The sequence below is a fragment of the Chelonia mydas genome, chromosome 4 (assembly GCF_015237465.2).
Source record: "Chelonia mydas isolate rCheMyd1 chromosome 4, rCheMyd1.pri.v2, whole genome shotgun sequence".
NCBI classification, from domain to species: Eukaryota; Metazoa; Chordata; order Testudines; family Cheloniidae; genus Chelonia; species Chelonia mydas.
In genome coordinates this window covers 109,466,013-109,486,070 of record NC_057852.1, presented here as the reverse complement: position 1 = coordinate 109,486,070, position 20,058 = coordinate 109,466,013, and the positions used below count along the sequence as shown (strand labels likewise).

Sequence of the window (20,058 nt, the reverse complement as noted above, 5' to 3'; positions counted from 1 at the left end):
AACCTGGGTGCCTTAAATTAGACCCATATTTAAGGACCTAAATAAAATTGCCCTGGTTTTCAGAGGTACTTATTTCATGTTATGAAGTGGGTAGTTGCTTCCTCTGAAAAATCAAGTCTCTTGTTTAAATTCCCTGTGTATGGATTTAGAAGACAAATTTTAGATACGAGGTTTACAAAATTTTGTCCCTGGACTGTAGAGGAGAAGAGCTAATGATATTAGTTGTAACCTACTGTCTAGGGAACTGGTTTGTATTTGGAAGAATCCATGAGTGCTGTAGAAGTACAGGTTTCCAAGCCTGCTGAGAAAATAGTGGTATTTCCCCCAATTCATATAGATGCAATTATCACTCCTGTGAATTTCCTCAGTACCAAACATCCTTCACAGGCCTTAAGGAGTCATGCAGCTTTCGTATAGGCTGGAGAGCCATATTAAAATAGAGTAATGCAGTCAGTAGTACCTTTAAAATATCCTTCTTAGTAACATGAAGGTTATATGCTTCTTCACAAAGGACTTCAATCAGATATTGTCCAAAGTGTGAGAATAATATACCCCTTTAAATGCACATGTTGATAATATCATAGATATACCCAAATCAAAGAAATCTGAGATTTACTATCGCCACGGCTTGAACTGGGTCATAATGGGTTGGCAAATTGAGACTCCCATCTTGTTCTTTAGTCTCTCAGCTTTCATTTAAAGAAATAAATGTTTCTACCACTTATGAGGTTTTTTAATTAAACTTTTAAAAAATGTGAACTGGGTGTGAACAGATACAGTGAAGTCTCCCTGAGTTTGTAAACAGCCTGAAACAATAGGTTTGAGGTATGAAGTACATACATCTATCTGTATGTGGTGTTAACTCCAATGCCCCATGCTGATTAAACTGTCAGTATTTGTAGTGTATAGGAGTTGGGTAGTATCTCCTTAAATAATGTGTAAGCTTTCTAATAGCCCTCACTGTCTTCTGCCTTTCTGAAGCCACAAGAACCCTGCCAAAGCTGCAGAGTATATGTGTAGCTATGCCTTGTGTGCTGTATGTGTTTAGTAAACACAGTTATTTGGACCCAAGTGCCTATGTGGTTCCTTCAACTTAAGCATGTAGTGCAAAGCATAAAAGACATGTAGCACCTTCCCTTCCCCAGCCCGAGTTGTGGCTCAAGCCTTCTCCCCAGTGCTTGCTACGTAGGGTAGCTTCTTCCCTCTCCTTGCTTGGGTTGGGTCCTGGGTTCTTTTTCTGATGCCTTCACACAAAGTGACTCCTCTCTGTGCCCAAAACTCAAGGTGTGTTGTGCTACACACAAGACAACAGTATGAAACCCACTACGTAAGAAACAATAAAGTACATCAATACAAACCCCAGCAAAGAAATGACACACTCAAAAACAATGATGTAACAAAGGGGAACTACATTGGGAGTCGGAAAATAGGATCTGGGGAAGGACAGGATTAGGGTTAACTAATAAGTACTAAACATTAACGAACCAACCTATTCCTCACCTCCCACATTTTTTCCAACCCCAAGCTCCCTCCCTGGCATTTTCCCAGGAAGATGGCATACTGAAAATGAGTCTGGAGGCAAGTGTTACTGTTCTGTGAATGTTGGTCATCTTAAACCAGAAGGTGAAGTGAGCTGTAGCTCACGAAAGCTTATGCTCAAATAAATTTGTTAGTCTCTAAGGTGCCACAAGTCCTCCTTTTCTTTAAACCAGAACGGTTCCCTTCCTGTGTCTTCGCCTCTGAGTGGGGCAGCATCCTTTCCTAGCTTGCTGGTCTGAAGTCCTGTGGAGGTCGTGGCTGGCTCTCAGGAGACCTCATTAGGTCAGATCTCTGCCACTCTGGATGCTGGTCTTTGCAGGGCTGGAAGAGCCTGACCCACGCACTAGATCCCACAGCAGTTCAAAGACACCCTTTGTGGGGAGTGGAGTTAATCAGGGACTCCCTCAGCTGTTCCACTTCTCTCAGCTCCCTAGCTCAAAACTGAAACTTGTCTTTTGTCTCTGAGTCAGGCTCTCCTCTCCCACCCCCAGCTCATCATTGGTCCAGTCAATATCTTGCCCAGATCATAGGGTTTCCAACCCTCCAGGATTGTCCTGGAGTCTCCATGAATTAAAGACTCATCTTGAATTAGAGATCATCATATGATGAAACCTCCAGGAATACATCCAACCAAAATTGGCAACCCTACCACATTACCCCAAGCAGAAGCCTCCCTATTGGCCTCAGCAGGAGTTTAGTCCATTCTGTCTGCACCCCTCCTCCAGGCATGCTGAGAAATGGTGTCAGAGGCTCTGGCAGCCATGACCGTTGTAGCCCCTTGGGTAGAGCCTCCTAGAACAGTGTTCTTCCATTGGCAGCCCACAATGGCCTTCCATTGGGCCTACCAGGCATCAGCTGTTCCTTCTACTCCCTGCTGGAGTTTCCACTGTAAGGGCAGCCTGGCTCTGGCTCCACACCAAGTGCCCAGCAGCTCCACCCCTGCATTCTACTGCCAGGCAGCCCCTTTCTAGCTGCAGAGCAGTATCCAAGCCAACAGGTGCCAGTCCCAGGCAGGGAGGCACTCTGAGGCAGGTCACTGTGGGGATGCTGCAGTTGGGACTGGGAAGGGGAGCCCAGGGCAGAGCCATAGCCGGGTAGCTTGTCCATTCCTACAGTGGAGCCACCAGTTGGGAGCAGGAGCCAGGCACAGGCAAGGGGAAGCAGGGATTGGGCAGAGTGTGGGAGAGTCACCCCTTCTCCTGTGGGCCTCTCCCAGTTTCCCCACTACCCCATCTTCTTCCTTGCTCCCACCACTCAAGCAGTACTAAGGAGGCTCCTGTCCCCTGTACCTATTTCCCCTCCCTCTTTCAACCCTTGGGGACCAAAGCTCCTCATTACCCAAAATAGCATGAGGGACACGCTGCTCATTCAGATCATCAGGATTTTTGGTTAGTTGAAATTCAGACTTCACCTGTACATGGCACAATGGCAAACAAAGGGAAACTAAGTGAAATGCATCCCAAAACGTGCCCACAGTTAGACTAGCAGTCTGCATGCCATTCAAAATCTGCCAAGGTGCCATCTTTTGTATGTGTGCCAGAGGTTGCCAATCCCCACTGTTAGGTAAAGTAGTCGTGCCATTGGCCCACCAAGATTTGAACACTGCCTCGACCCACCAGAAAATGTAACTGAATACCACTGCTCTCGAAGCTCAGTCTGGCATTCTGGGAGCTGGCAAACTCCCAGTGGAGGTTGCAGACACAGCAGTATTATTGACTATTTCACAGCTGATCAAAGCATGCAAGAGGGGCAGGGATGATCATATAATAAAGATTTGCACAATCTGCTGTGAATGCCAGCTCAGTCTGACATCACAAATGCATGGAGCTCAGCAGAGTACTACCACTTATTTTTTCCCTGCTCCCTCTCCCAGGAAGGAGGCAGGAGCCCCACAACCACACCCCAGATGACACGAGACTGGAACCTAGCAGAGAACACACACTATCTATTTGGGAGATTAGTACAATCTGCTGTGAGTAGAACCTTGTGGGCAGAGTTTGGGAGAGTACCACTGCTTTTATTTTCCCAGTCTGAATATGGCAGCATAGACAGCACCACCCCATTATGATAAGGACTGCAAACTGCACCTTCCAGCCATTTCTGTACCATCAAAGAGCGGACTCTAAACAAATCCACCAAAGCCCTTTTGCAAAGTGAGAGGAAGTGCCTGTTTGCCTCTCTCTGCTTCTTGAAACAAGGGCCTAATGAGCAATATAGTACAGCAAACAACTGTGAGCTGCTTACCACTACAGACTGGTAGTAGAGAAATACTGTGACAAACTCTTTGGAAAGTCCAAAACCCCTTAAGAAGAAGCTTAATAATTGCACCAAAGGGCACTTTTTTCCTGAGCTCTTCCATCCAAGGAAGTGCAATTTTAATCTGGTTCCGCTCACATAGTCGTCCCCCTGTTGTGCTCTCCTGTTAAAATGCTTCATAGGTGCAAATTATATATGAAAGGATATAAGAGCCCTATTTAGTGGAAAACCTAGACACAGATGACCTTTGAAAACCTAGCCTGAAGTGAGCATTTGCTGTTGGGAAAGGTTTATTAATATATTTTTATTTACTTTCATTGCATTTTTAAGAAAACAAAAGTTGGAGCCTGATTTAAAAAGAAATTGTCAGCAATATTTGCCTTCAAGAAAATTTATGAGAAAATCTATCTTGTCCTGGTAATCTGATATCCCTTCTATGAAAGAAGTCATTGATTACCTTATCTAAATGAAATAGGCTGTGCATATAAATAGCTATGTATATCTCGAACATATGAAACTGCTCCAAACTTCAAACAATCATAATACAAAGCAGTGATTTTGGTGCTTATTGGGGGGAAAGTGAGGATATGCCTCACCTGCTATAGAGGGTTTAAACTGAGCTTGCAAGAAAAGTGAAAGTTGACTGGCAAAGCCATAGTATGCACTACAGATTCCTTATCCTAAAACACACTGATGGGTGAACCTTGGAGGCCCAAAATGTTCAGAAATTCAGACCTCATTTCAAGGTCTTCTTTCTCCTTCCGGTTCCCATTCTTCCATCATATCACAACTGTATTCTTTACGCTTTCCCCAAATTAATATTTTCACTCTATTAAACATCTCTTTTCAGCCTACAATAGGGCTACAACTGTCACTATCCCTTGAGTGCTCCAATTAGGTGCTTTGTTGAGAAGCTATGGGCGTAGAATCCATTTGCATGACCTTGACCCTTTGAGTGTCAAGTGCCTCAACTTTCCCCTGATTTGTACAGCTATATTCTGATGGATATAACCAAGGAAACACAATTTTCATGGTTATGAAAAGCCATTGTATTAAAAATTAAACAAGGATGATACCTCACAAAGTAATAATTAATTGGCAAATATTTGTGCAGAAGATGAAAAATATGATATGGGTGTATTTTAATAACTATGCTATAAAATCATAATGGAAAAATTATCACCCCCGCCCCCCGTACTGGTGTCTAAAAATGACCATAAATTCATGTCTGCAACTCTGATAAAATCAAATGAAAAGTAGCCACACAGATTATTATTCAGATATAAATGACATTGAATTCACTAAAAAGAATGAGGCTTACTTGTGGCACCTTAGAGACTAACAAATGTATTTGGGCATAAGCTTTTGTGGGCTAAAACCCATTTCATCAGATGCATTCAGTGGAAAATACAGTCGGAAGATATATTTATACAGAGAACATGAAAAAAATGGGGGTTGCCATAGCAACTCTAACGAGACTAATCAATTAAAGTGGGCTATTATCAGCAGGAGAAAAAAAACTTTTGTAGTGATAATCAGAATGGCCCACTTCAAACAATTGACAAGAAGGTGTGAGTAACAGTAGGGAAAAAATTTGGTTTACTGTTGTGCCATACATTTCTCTTTTCAGTGGGAAAAGATTCAATTTTGTATAAAGTTATCTTGAAGAGTTACATTTTTATTAAGAGAATAGCTTGGACTAAAACTACATCCCAGTGAAGCTCCCATTGATTTTAGTGGAGTTACACTAGAGAATACTTTTGTGGAATTTAAAATTCCATTTATAGTTAACATTTCGAACATAAGAATGGCCCTACTGGGTCAGACCAAAGGTCCATCTAGCCCAGTATTCTGTCTTCCGACAGTGGCCAGTGCCAGGTGCCCCACAGAGAATGAACAGGACAGGTAATCATCAAGTGAGCCATCCCCTGTCGCTCATTCCCAGCTTCTGGCAAACAGAGGCTAGAGACACCATTCCTGCACATCCTGACTAATAGCCATTGATGGACCTATCCTCCATGAATTTATCTAGTTCTTTTTTGAACTTTGTTATGGTGTTGGCCTTCACAACATCCTCTGGCAAGGAATTCCACAGGTTGACTGTGCATTGTGTGAAGAAATACTTCCTTTTATTTGTTTTAAACCTGCTGCCTATTAATTTCATTTAGTGACCCCGCATTCTTGTGTTATGAGAAGTAGTAAACAACACTTCTTTATCTACTTTATCTACACCAGTCATGATTTTATAGCCCTCAATCATATCTCCCCTTAGCCATCTCTTTTCCAAGCTGAAAAGTCCCAGTCTTATTAATCTCTCCTCATACGGAAGCTGTTCCATACCCCTAATCATTTTTGTTGCCCTTTTCTGAACCTTTTCCAATTCCAATATAGCTTTTTTGAGACGGGGCGACCACATCTGCACACAGTATTCAAGATGTGGGCATACCATGGATTTATATAGAGGCAACATGATATTTTCTGTCCTATTATCTATCCCTTTCTTAATTATTCCCAGCACTCTGTTTGCTTTTTTGACTGCCGCTTCACATTGAGTGGATGTTTTCAGAGAAGCATCCACGATGACTCCAAGATCTCCTTCTTGAGTGGTAACAGCTAATTTAGATACCATCCTTTTATATGTATAGTTGGGATTATGCTTTCCAATGTGCATTACTTTGCATTTATCAACATTAAATTTCATCTGCCATTTTGTTGCCCAGTCACCCAGTTTTGAGAGATCCTTTTGTAGCTCTTCACAGTCTGCCTGGGTCTTAACTATCTTTAGTAATTTTGTATCATCTGCAAATTTTGCCACCTCACTGTTTACCCCTTTTTCCAGATCATTTATGAACATGTTGAATAGGACTGGTCCTAGAACAGACCCCTGGGGGACACCACTATTTACCTCTCTCCATTCTGAAAACTGACCATTTATACCAACCCTTTGCTTCCTATCTTTCAACCGGTTACTAATCCATGAGAGCACCTTCCCTCTTATTCCGTGGCAGCTTATTTTGCATAAGAGCCTTTGGTGTGGGCTTTCTGAAAATCTAAGCACATTATATCCACTGGATCCCCTTGCTTGTTGAACCCCTCAAAGAATTCTAGTAGATTGATGAGGCATGATTTCCCTTTACTAAAACCATGTTCACTCTTCCTCAACAAATTATGTTCATTTATATGTCTGAAAATATTATTCTTTATTATAGTTCAACCAGTTTGCCCAGAACTGAAGTCAGGTTTACAGGCCTGTAATTGCCGGGATCACCTCTGGAGTCCTTTTTAAAAATTGGTGTCACATTAGCTATCCTCCAGTCATCTGATACAGCAGCTGATTTAAATGATAGGTTACGGACTACAGTTAGTAGTTCTGCAATTTCACATTTGAGTTCCTTCTGAACTCTTGGGTGAATAGCATCTGGTCCTGGTGACTTATTGCTGTTTAATTTATCAATTTGTTCGAAAACCTCCTCTAAGGATCCCTCAATCTGGGACAGTTCCTCAGATCTGTCACCTAAAAAGAATGGCTCAGGTTTGGGAATCTCCCTCACACCCGCAGCTGTGAAGACCAATGCAAAGAATTAATTTAGTTTCTCCACAATGGCCTTATCATCCTTGAGTGCTGCTTTAGCACCGCGATCGTCCAGTGGCCCCACTGGTTGTTCAGCAGGCTTTCTGCTTCTGATGTACTTTAAAAAATGCTATTACTTTTTGAGTCTTTGGCTAACTGTTCATCAAATTCTTTTTTGGCCTTTCTAATTGTATTTTTGAACTTCATTTTCCAGTGTTTATGCTCCTTTCTATTTTCCTCACGAGGATTTAACTTCCACTCTTTAAAGGATGCCTTTTCGCCTCTCATTGCTTCTTTTACTTTGTTGTTTAGCCCCGGTAGCTCTTTTTTGGTTCTCTTACTATGTTTTTAAATTTGGGGTATACATTTAAGTTGAGCCTCTATTATGGTGTCTTTAAAAAGTTTCCAGGCAGCTTGCAGAGATTTCACTTTTGGCACTGTACCCTTTAATTTCTGTTTAACTAACCTCCTCATTTTTGTGTAGTTCCCCTTTCTGAAATTAAATACTACAGTGTTGGGCCGCTGTGGTGTTTTTCCTGCCACAGGGATATTACATTTAATTATATTATGGTCACTATTACCAAGTGGACCAGCTATATTCACCTCTTGGACCAGATCCTGTGCTCCATTTAGGACTAAATCAAGAATGGCCTCTCCCTTGGTGGGTTCCAGGACCAGCTGCTCCAAGAAGCACTCATTTAAGGTGTCAGGAAACTTTATCTCTGCATCCCGTCCTGTTACATGTACCTAGTCAATATGCGGATAATTGAAATCCTCCATTATTATTATTGAGCTTTTTATTTTAATAGCTCTCTAATCTCCCTGAGCATTTCACAGTCACTATCACCATTCTGGTCAGGTGGTCAGTAATATATCCCTACATCTATATTCTTACTATTAAAGCATGGAATTTCTATCCATAGAGTTTCTATGGTACAGTTTGAATCATTTATGATTTTTACTTCATTTGATACTATGCTTTCTTTCACATATAACGCCACTCCCCCACTAGCACGACCTGTTCTGTCCTTCTGATGTATTTTGTACCCTGGTATTACTGTATCCCATTACTGTATCCTCATTCCACCAGGTTTCTGTGATGCCTATTATATAAATATCCTCATTTAATACGAGGCACTCTAGTTCACCCATTTTATTATTTAGACTTCTAGCATTGGTATATAAACACTTTAAAAACTTGTCTCCTTTAACTGTCTGCCATTACACGATGTAATTGAATGGGGCTCTTTTTTATTTGACTGTTTCTGATCAGACCCTGCCTGTATTTTATCATTTTCCATCCTCTCATCCTCACTAGGACAGAGATTCTCTATTAATAAATCCTCCCCTAAGGGATGGCTGAACCACTTGCTCCTCTGCACCTCCCGGCTTTCCCCCAGCCCTTAGCTTAAAAACTGCTCTATGACCTTTTTAATGTTAAGTGCCAGCAATCTGGTTCCATTGTGGTTTAGGTGGAGCTCATCCTTCCTGTATAGGCTCCCCCTTTCCCAAAAGTTTTCCCAGTTCCTAATAAATCTAAACCCCTCCTCCCTATACCATCGTCTCATCCATGCATTGATACTCTGCAGTTCTGCCTGTCTAACTGGCCCTGCGCGTGGAACTGGGAGCATCTCAGAGAATTCTATCATGGAGGTCCTGGACTTCAATCTCTTACCTAGCAGCCTAAATTTGCCCTTCAGGACTCTCTCCTATCCTTCCCTATGTCATTGGTACCTACATGTACCATGACCACCAGCTCCTCCCCAGCACTACACATAAGTCTATCTAGATGTCTCAAGAGATCCGCAACCTTCACACCAGGCAGGCAAGCCACCATGCGGTTCTCCCGGTCATCGCAAACCCACCTATCTATGTTTCTAATGATCAAAGTGCTCATTACTATACTTGTCTCTTTCTAATAGCTGGAGTTCCCTCCCCCGGAGAGGTATCCTCAGTGAGAGAGGATACCACAACATCATCTGGAAGGAGGGTCCCAACTATGGGATTGTTTCCCTCTGCTCCAGTTAGATGCTCTCCTTCCCTGAGACTTTCATCCTCTTCAACAGCATAGAGGCTGTCAGACCGGGGGTGGGACCATTCTACTGCGTCTACTGAGTACTGTGTCTACTGTGTACCTCTCTGTCTCCCTCAGCTCCTCCAGTTCAGCCACTCTGGTCTCCAAAGCCCATACATGGTGCCTGAGGGCCAGGAGCTCCTTGCACCGAATACACACATACGCCACCTGCCGATAGGGCAGGTAATCATATATGCTGCATTGGGTGCAATAAACTGGGTAGCCCCCTCTCTGTTCCTGGTCTTCTGCCTGCATTCTCTTTTTATTCCTGCAGCTGGTTCCTTTGTTGTTGTTTTGTTTATATCAAGGGGGTGTTTTTGGCTTTTAAATTTATAGAATGTTGAGTTCTAGTCCCTATCTTCACCTCGAGATAGGGTGACCAGATGTCCCGATTTTATAGGGACAGTCCCGATTTTGGGGGCTTTTTCTGATAGAGGCATCTATTACCCCCCATCCCCGTCCCAATTTTTCACACTTGCCCTCTGGTCACCCTACCTGGAGAGCTTCCCACAAAACTCCCCTGTTAGCCACTCCTGTCCGCTAGCGATTTCAGTGAGTAATATACTTGTACAAGTGGCAAAGAGTCCTGTGGCACCTTATAGACTAACAGACATATTGGAGCTTAAGCTTTCATGGGTAAATACCCACTTTGTCGGAAGCATGTAGTGGAAATTTCCAGAGGCAGGTATAAATATGCAAGCAAGAATCAGGCTAGGGATAATGAGGTTCGTTCAATCAGGGAGGATGAGGCCCTCTTCTAGCAGTTGAGATGTGAACACCAAGGGAGGAGAAACTGCTTTTGTAGTTGGTTAGCCATTCACAGTCTTTGTTTAATCCTGAGCTGATGATGCCAAATTTGCAAATGAACTGAAGCTCAGCAGTTTCTCTTTGAAGTCTGGTCCTGAAGTTTTTTTGCTGCAGGATGGCTACCTTTAAATCTGCTATTGTGTGTCCAGGGAGGTTGAAGTGTCCTCCAGGTTTTTGTATATTGGCATTCCTAATATCTGATTTGTGTCCATTTATCCTTTTACATAGGGACTGTCCAGTTTGGCCGATATACATAGCAGAGGGGCATTGCTGGCACATGATGGTGTATATTACATTGGTGGACATGCAGGTGAATGAACCGGTGATGGTGTGGCTGATCTGGTTAAGTCCTGTGATGGTGTCGTTGGTGTAAATATGTGGGCAGAGTTGGCACCAAGGTTTGTTGCATGGATTGGTTCCTGAGTTAGAGCTATTATTGTGCGGTGTGTAGTTGCTGGTGCGAATGTTTTAGGTTGGCAGGTTGTGCAAGTTACTCTTGCAAAAGAACATTGAAGCTGAAGAGATTAAGATAAATGTGAACATGTCAGATTAGATTTTCAGCAGCCCTCAGTGGGAATTTGCTCAGGCCTCTTTCTTTTAATTGACCTGAAGTGTTAACCTTTAATTATTGAGTTATTATTCTGAGTACAAATTACAGTGGTTATTTTCCTCTGTGATTAACTTAGAAAATCATGAACAACTAGACTAGAACTTGTGTATTTGTGTCTGGATCATATGGAAATAGCTCAGTCAAACTGGGGTAGCAAGTTATATCACCGAGCTGAGGTCAGACTAAGAGGTCTATTTATTTCCTATCTATATGCGAGTGGGGGAAGATGTCTGGCATTAATAAATGGAGAAAATGAATTATCTTATGAAGATTTATAAGTATCTCAATGTGCAGTTGCCTTGTTTAGTCAAGGTATTGGGTCAAATTGTTTAAATCATCTTCCCTTTTTGTGGCAGAGTTTTCATGTGCAAAATATCCACCTTCAAATCTGGATATTTACACTTGCACCTCTAGCCACCTAATTACAGATGCACAAATGCAAATGCAAATTTTGAACTCAGTCCTAGTGTTGTATAATATGTAAGAATAGCATGAGTGGACTTAATGACAAGCTCAGCTCAGGCAGTTTGAAAACATTTGCTTCGCTAGAAGAAGGGACTCTTTATTTTATTTATTTATTTTAAAGTGTGTCTAGTTTCACCAGTAGTAGTGAAATAAAAATGCCACAGAAAAGTCCCATGTCTTTCCTTGGTGCTGTCCCCACACTCCCCACACATGCCACCAGTAAATTGGTTTATCTGTTTTCATAGACCCTAATCATGAATTCCTTAGTCAGGCAGAACTCTCATTGCAAAAAGTGGGAGTTTATCCTGAGAATGGATTGTATGATCAGGCCCAAAACAACCTGCAGCAAATTCTCAGGCTTGAAAGATCGTATTCAAATATCAAATATCAAAGGTGACCTAACTGGACCAAGTGCCTGACCACATATCTATTAAAGTCAGGTAAAAGACTTCCATAAATTTCAGTGGGGTTTGGATCAGGCACCAGATCATGAAGCCCTTGCTCTGGGCAAACTCACATTGACTTCAACAGAAGTTGCATGTCAAAAGGGCTGAGTAATAAGGACCTCATGTTTAGGACCTCATGTTTTGGCTCTTCTGTAAGCCTACTCCTACCCCCACTGAACATATAGCCCAGAGAACTTATGAATTTATGACTCTTTGAGTTCACTGAGACTAGGACAAGGCCCAAATTGATGTAAAAGGTGAAGTTCTATGTAATTTTAATTCCCCTTACGATAAAGTACTGCAGTATTCTACGGGAGAGATCCAAAACTTAGAGATCTATTGAACTTACAACAGTGACACTGTAGTACTGCTGTAGGTACAAAAGAGCTTTAAAATGAAGATTGAGCCTATCTGATCAAACAACGATTTGTTGAATAATGGAAACTAAATCCTTTCTTCCAGTTCCTTGCAAGAGAAGCTGAGGTACTGTTCTGAAATACAACAAAGGAAACAAATTGGAACTATCCAATTGTACAATACTTTTGAGCTGCAATTTTGTGAAGCTTTACAGTAATTTAACACATGTCATGGAGCGCTTGGAAATGTAATAAAAAATCCTGTTTATTACCAATGCCACTTTGGCCCAAAGCATTCATGTGGGACTCATCTGATCCTTCTAGTTGATGACCTTAGAATCTGTCTCCATCAGGAAGAACAAGAAGATTTATTGTTCTAGGGATTTTGTAAGCATTGCAATAAAGTTCCACAGGCTTGTGTGTGTGTATTGTTTAATACAGACTGTGATGTGTCCTGAAAGGAGCCATCTGTAGATCCCACCCTTCTGTGTGGAAGATGGGGTGCAGATATGCAGAGTGGAGAGTGTTGGGCAAGGGCAAGGGAAGTACTGCAATATCATCCCCTGCTTTCCTACTTCATTTCTGCGCTGAAAATACAGGTGGCAGGTTATGCAGCTGAGTGACTCCCTCTCTCTGGCTCTCCCTCTACAGAATGACCCAGCTAAGCACAGTATGTCTCCTTTTGAAACCATTTGCAGGTAAGAAGGCGGGCAAGTGAGATGGCTCCTGTCTCAGCACTAATGAGTGTTCCATCTCCCAGAGATCATAGAATCATAGAAGATTAGGGTTGGAAGAGACATCAGGAGGTCATGTAGTCCAACCCCCTGCTCAAAGCAGGACCAACCCAACTAAATCATTCCAGTCAGGGCTTTGTCAAACCGGGCTTTAAAAACCGCTAAGGATGGAGATTCCACCACCTCTCTAGGTAACCCATTCCAGCGCCTCACCAACCTCCTAATGAAATAGTGTTTCCTAATATCGAATCTAGACCTTCCCCACTGCAACTTGAGACCATTGCTCCTTGTTCTATCATGGGCCACCACTGAGAACAGCCAAGCTCCATCCTCTTTGGAACCCCCCTTCAGGTAGTTGAAGGCTGCTATCAAATCCCCCCTCACTCTTCTCTTCGCAGACTAAACAAGCCCAGTTCCCTCAGCCTCTCCTCATACGTCATGTGCCCCAGCCCCCTGATCATTTTCGTTGCCCTCCGCTGGACTCTCTACAATTTGTCCACATCATTTCTGTAGTGGGGGGCCCAAAACTGGATGCAATACTCCAGGTGTGGCGTTACCAGTGCCAAATAGAGGGGAATAATCACTTCCCTCGATCTGCTGGCAATGGTCCTACTAATACAGCCCAATATGCCATTAGCCTTCTTGGCAACAAGGGCACACTATTGACTCGTATCCAGCTTCTCGTCCACTGTAATCCCCAGGTCCTTTTCTGCAGAAATGCTGCTTAGCCAGTCGGTCCCTAGTCTGCAGCGGTGCATGGGATTCTTCCGTTCTAAGTGCAGGACTCTGCACTTGTCCTTGTTGAACCTCATTAGATTTCTTATGGCCCAGTCCTCCAATTTGTCTAGGTCACTCTGGACCCTGTCCCTAACCTCCAGCATATCTACCTCTCCCCACAGCTTAGTGTCATCTGTGAACTTGCTGAGGGTGCAATCCATCCCATCATCCAGATCATTTAATAAAGATGTTGAACAAAACCAGCCCCAGGACCGACCCCTGGGGTACTCAGCTTGATACCAGCTGCCAAGTAGATATTGAGCAGTTGATCACTACCCATTGAGCCCAACAATCTAGCCAGCTTTCTATCCACCTTATAGTCCATTCATCCAATCCATACTTTTTTAACTTGCTGGCAAGAATACTGTGGGAGACCATATCAAAAGCTTTGCTAAAGTCAAGATATATCACTTCCACTGCATTCCCCTCATCTCATCATAGAAGGCAGTCGGGTTGGTGAAGCATGACTCGCCATTGGTGAATCCATGTTGAATGTTCCTGATCACCTTCCTCTCCTCCAAGTGCATCAGAATGGTTTCCCTGAGGACATGCTCCATGTTTGTTCCAGGGACTGAGGTGAGGCTGACTGGCCTGTAGTTCCCGGATTCTCCTTCTTCCCTTTTTTAAAGATGGGCACTATATTTGCCTTTTTCCAACTGTCCGGGACCTCTCCCAAAAACCACGAGTTTTCAAAGAAAATGGCCAGTAGCTCTGCAATCACATTAGCCAATTCCCTCAACACTCTTGGATGCATTAGATCTGGACCCATGGACTTGTGCATGTCCCCCTTTTCTAAATAATCCTAGATCTCTAGGATCAGGCTCCCAAATCTGCAGTTCCTCAAAACCTCTGTTACCTGTAAGAATGCTTGAAGTCAAACTCTGAGAGTTTTTGGGAGAGTTTTGTCTTTGAATTTCCTGACTTCTGATCCCACCCCAACCCCCAGTCTCTTGAATATTTCTACAGATCAGGTGTTGGGCTTCAAATCTTAGACCTGGTCTATACTAAAAAGTTAGGTTGACCCAGTGACATTTCTCAGGAGTGTAAAAAATACACACCCCTGAGTGATGTGTCTAAACCAACCTAACCTCCAGTGTAGACAGAGATGGATTGCCTTCGCCAAAAGAAGAATCCCTCCTGTCGGTGTAGGTAGTGTCTACACTGAAACACTACAGTTGCACAGCTGCAGTGCTGCAGCTGTGTCACTGTAGCATTTCAAGCATAGACAAGCCTTAGTTGTGAGAAGATAAATGCCCCAACAATGGGAAAACCCTTGAGAGAGGGATCTGGGGAAGGAAAAGCTTCACTAACTTCCCTCACAGGACTTTCTCCAAATTCTTCTGTCAGAGTATTGTAGTTCTGCTGCCCTCATCCCAGCACACCCACCTGTGTAAGAAGCAGGAGTAATTGACCTCAAATTGTATGTCTTAGCACTATCATGACCCTTCTGCTGTTCTACCTGACTTACGGTCTGCATGGCTCCAGGAAAGGGCAGATGTCCCTGAAACCCCCTTAAAGAAGGCTTTGCAGTGTGGATCAGGCTGTACACACTAGTAAATACAGTTTCCATTTGAGGGGTGGATGAGATTAAGTGAATCTCCTCTGTCCTTTAATTTCCCATGCCACATGTGCATCTAGATCATATGGCCAGTCTTCTGTAAGTCCAGGAAAAGGCGGGCGAAAGTGCTCTGGATGCATACAAGTTCTATCCATCTATCTGGAGAGACAAGGTGGGTGAGGTAATGTCTTTTATTGGACCAATTTCTGTTGGTGGAAGGGCCAAACTTTCAGGCTTCACAGAGCTCTTCTGACGGTCTCTTTGGAGAAAGAAACTACAGTGTTCAAGCCAAATACAAAGTGGGACAGATTGTTAAGCATATGGGGTCCACAAGTTTTAGCAGACCACTTAAAATGAAGTGGGCAATTAAATCCTATGCAATTGTAAGACAATGGAGAGTTGGTAGGCAGCAGGGTTACAAGTTGTTTTAACGGGCCATCAAACAAGTGTCTCTGTTAAGTCTGTGGTTTTTAGTATCCAGCGGAGTTATGAATTTAAATTCTCAGATTCACCTTTTGAAGGTGTTATGCAAGTTTCCTTTGAGGAAGAGGACTGAGAGGTCAGATATGGAGTGATTGCTTGTAAAAAGTGTTTACCCATGGCTGATAGGGTATTTTTGTTTCCCCCCCCCCCCCATTTTCTGTGTGAGTTCATTTGAGAGCATAGTGATTGTCTGTTTTCACCCACATAGTTGCTGTGGGGCAGCTGATGCACCGGATGAGATGCACCACATGGTAGGCATGTGTTGTGGATCTATTGATCATCATAACAGTAGAGATATGTCTGCAGGTTTTGCATCTGTTATTATGGCAGAGTCTGGTGCTGTTTTGAGTTGGTGGGTCCTGGACTGTGGAGATCTTGCTTCTGATGATGAGCATGTTAAGGTTGGGAGGTTGTTTAAAGGCCACAAGAGGGGGTTCGGAAAAGATTTCTTTCAGGGTGTGGTCCCCATCAGGTATTAACAGTGCATCCATCTATATAGTCACTTATCTGGGCCCCATAACCATAGTACCTGAATAATTCTCACCTATTTAAAGATAGCAATAGCAATATCATGTGGAAGTGAGTTCCAAAGTCTTGGTTTAGCTCCTGTGAAAGTTGTCTGCTGCACTTGTGATACTCCCCCTAGTGGTCAACAGTGTTGTTGATCCTCATGAAAATTGGAAGATCTGTTCTTGGAGAATCTTCTATATACTTGTAGGGGGCACTATCCGACCAAAATTCTATTTTCATATGAACTGAATGGCTAGTTTTTTTTAAAAGTTATCTGGAGAAAAGGTTATTCTAGCTGCTTGAGTTTACTGTGAAGATGAGGGAAAATTAGCACAATAAGGAAACATTTTGACGCATTAAGCAGAAATTTGTGTTACAAACAATTTGTCTCTAGGCAACAGAAAATCCTTCATTGAAGGGGCTGATAAAGCATTGTTGTAGAAGTGTTGTTGATTCCACTGAGTGGGTACAGGTCAACAGACTGCATCAGCAATAGAGTGCATGTGGGACAAAAAGTGAGAGAGACATTAAAAAGGCATTAAAATGTGGTTATTTTATTTATTTTCCAAATGCAGGTAGGATTACTCTTGTCCTGTGCCATATTAACTGGTATGTCTAGCCACTTCACTTATAAGATACTCTTATACTCTCTCTTCTCACTGACAAAGTGCTAATTTATTTCTATAACTAGAGCCCCATGAAGCAAATATATACTGTTTGAATCCACTTTATAGCACTTACACCTAGAATTAATGTTTTAAAACTTTGCAGTGTCCTCCCTGATAAATGCTGCTTTGTTTCTTCTTTCCCATTTTACCTTTTACTGCAAATTGTGTTCTGAACAATCCACTGATTTGTTGCTAACATCTTAACAAGAAGCTCTCACAAAAATATTTCCCCCGATCCAAAACCTATTTAAATCAATAGGAGTTAAAGCTAGTTGGAAAAATGTTGATGCAACAATTTTTTCATCAAACTTAAACGTTACATGGGACCATGTCAATTTCAAATACATTCTGCCTGATTTCCTGCCAGCTCCACCACCTGGCTTCCAAGTTCCTCCCTACTTATCATCGCATCAGGCTTCCAGAGTCCCTAGCTCCAGTGCAGTCTGGCCACATGGGCTGCCTCAGAGCCAGGACTTCCAGCAAAGCTGGGCAGAGAATGGTAATTCCATTTCATAGAGAATTCAGAAATTTTTGGATTTTGTTTCAAATTGGAAAGACATCCAGATTTTGAAATCTCAAAGTCCTCTACAACATGGAATTAACTTTCTCCACCCAGCTGTAAGGGGAGTCTTTCTGCTGATCTCAGTGCACTTTGGATCATGCTGTTAGTGCACATTACATTCAGGGATTGGGGAATTTATTAATTTGTTTTCCTTTTTAAATAATTACCATAACTGAGGAGAAAGGTAGTGCCACTTGGCAAACAAGCTACTATTAAGCTATGCATTCAGTTGAAATGTTTACACATTTCCCCTGAATAACATACTGAATATATTGATATCATAGCACACAATGTTCAGTTTGTATAATTGGAAGGAGAGGAGGGGTGTGTGGAAAAGAGGTGTCTGTGTTTATCTGGGTAGCTCAGTTTCCAAAACAAAATTTTACTATTCAGAAATATAATTGATCTCAAAGGCTAAGCCATGCCTCAGAGGGATGATTGAGCAGAGCCCGGCAAGAGTTAAACTCTGAGGGCTTGTCTTCACTATGGGCAGATCGATGCTGCTGCAATCGACGCAGCAGGGGTCGATTTAGCAAGTCTAGTGAAGACCCGCTAAATCGACGGCAGAGTGCTCTCCGGTTGACTCCGGTACTCCAGCTCCCCAAGAAGATTAAGGTAAGTTGATCGGAGAGTGTCTCCCATCGATGCAGCACAGTAAAGATACCGGGGTAAGTCAACCTAAACTACGTCGACTCAAGCTACATTATTCACATAGCTGGAGTAGCGTAACTTAGGTTGACTTACCCCAGTAGTGAAGACAAGCCCTTAGACCCGTAGGCAGGGCCTTGAGCCTGACTCAGTTTGGTGGCAGAATTTTTAAAAGGCCATTCCAGGGTCCCCCAGAACCACCTTCAACATGTTTGTGTAGCAATTCATACGGGAAAAGGGAGGGGCAATCATGTGTCCACAACTTTCAGGCTTCACAGCTCTTCTGAGGGTCTCTTTGGAGAAAGAAACTAGAGTGTTCAAGTGCCTAGCCCCAGCATGCTCGCACATGGAATGGAGGGGAGGATACAAGGAGCCTTCCCTGTATTGCACACTCTGTGCACAGGCAGGCCAGGCACAACTGCAGTCCTTGCACTTTGGAAATGTGCCTCTGCCCCCCTTTCTGCATTGGCAGGCAGAGCTTGCCAATTAAAAAGATAAAGAGCATGCTGCCTGCCTGCAACGGAGCTCCAGGCAGGACTGTATCTTTGGAAACAATCCATCCCAGAGCTCTTCGTGGGCCACCACTTACTCAGGACTGTTATATCATGGTACAACTGAGCCCTAAATAATCAGCTCTAAATATTAAAATGTTCCTTTCTATTGGTGTGTAGTTTATCCTGGATCCCGCCACCACCAAATGTTCAGTTTGGGGGTTGTTTTGTTTTGGGGTTGGGTTTTGTGATCTAATTTTTTATTAATTTTCATAAAGAAACAAACAGACAAAAATACAAAAAGGTAACTGACTTATAGCTTGTATATGTCACAAATACCACACAAGATATACAATAATATGAGACAATTAAACATCCTTATAACTTGTCAAAGCTGCAAGACCAAACAATACAAAATCAGACAATATTATACAGACATAACATGTTAAGGAGGTGATAATAAATAATATTAATTAATAAAAGATATACACAAATAGGCAAAAAAGGAAAGGAGGGCACTGGGGAGGGGGCAGGAAGGAGGGAAAATACTGTGACAGACTCAGACCAGTGGGGTACAGGAGCCTGGTAGAAACTCATAAATGTTCCTCTCCACGGAAATCTTTAGTAAAAGGCGAAAGATTTATAAGAGCTGAAGAGAAACCAGAGTATGAAGGCAAATATACTGGCCACTGGCTGAACAGTTCTTTTCCCAGAGTGACCAGAGCAGGGGCTGCACTAGAGCAATCAAGAACCTGCTGGAACCAATTCAGACTGGCAAGCTAATTAAGACACCTGGAGCCAATTAAGAACATACTAGAATCAATTATGGCAGGCAGACTAATCAGGACACCTAGTTTAAAAAGGACCTCCCATCAGTTAGGGGGGTATGTGTGTGCAAGTGCAAGGAGTGAGAAGGTATGCTGCTGGAGGACTGAGCAATACAAGTGTGATCAGGCTTCAGGAGGAAGATCCTGTGGTGAGGGTAAAGAAGGTGTTGGGAGGAGGCCATGTCGAAGTAGCCCAGGGAGTTGTAGCTGTCACACAGCTGTTACAAGAGACACTGCAGACAGTTGCAATCCACAGAGCCCTGGGCTGGAACCTGGAGTAGAGGGCGGGCCTGGCTTCCCCTCAACTCCCTATTTGAGACAAGAGGAGGTGACCTGGACTGTGGGTCCCACCAGAGGGGAAGGTCCCTGGCCTATCCCCTGACCCACTAGGTGGGTCAGCAGAGACCGTGGGGATTGTTCTTCTCCCTTTCCCCATGCTGGCCAGTGATGAGGTTAGCTGAGTGAACAGCAGGTTTGAGCCAATAGCAAAAGTGGCCAAACTGAGGGTGGCCGTGAATCTCTGAGGCAAGCAAATCTGCCAATAAGTGCAGGAGCCACCAAGGCAGAGGAGGAACTTTTTCACAATACATAGAAGTTAGGTGGAATGTAAGTCTGGCATTATTTGATCTATCTCAGTATTCTTTATCCAAATGTATCAAGAAATGGGGTCCACATT

The 20,058-nt window shown here is 43.0% G+C and overlaps 1 non-coding gene across 1 annotated transcript; it reads right to left on the bottom strand.

Annotated features, from left to right (window-relative positions):
- Window positions 1–19,108: 19,108 nt before the first annotated feature.
- LOC114022139 lies at window positions 19,109–19,224 on the bottom strand. Its single transcript, XR_003566360.2, has one exon. It is a non-coding gene; the product is annotated as a U5 spliceosomal RNA (small nuclear RNA).
- Window positions 19,225–20,058: the final 834 nt, after the last annotated feature.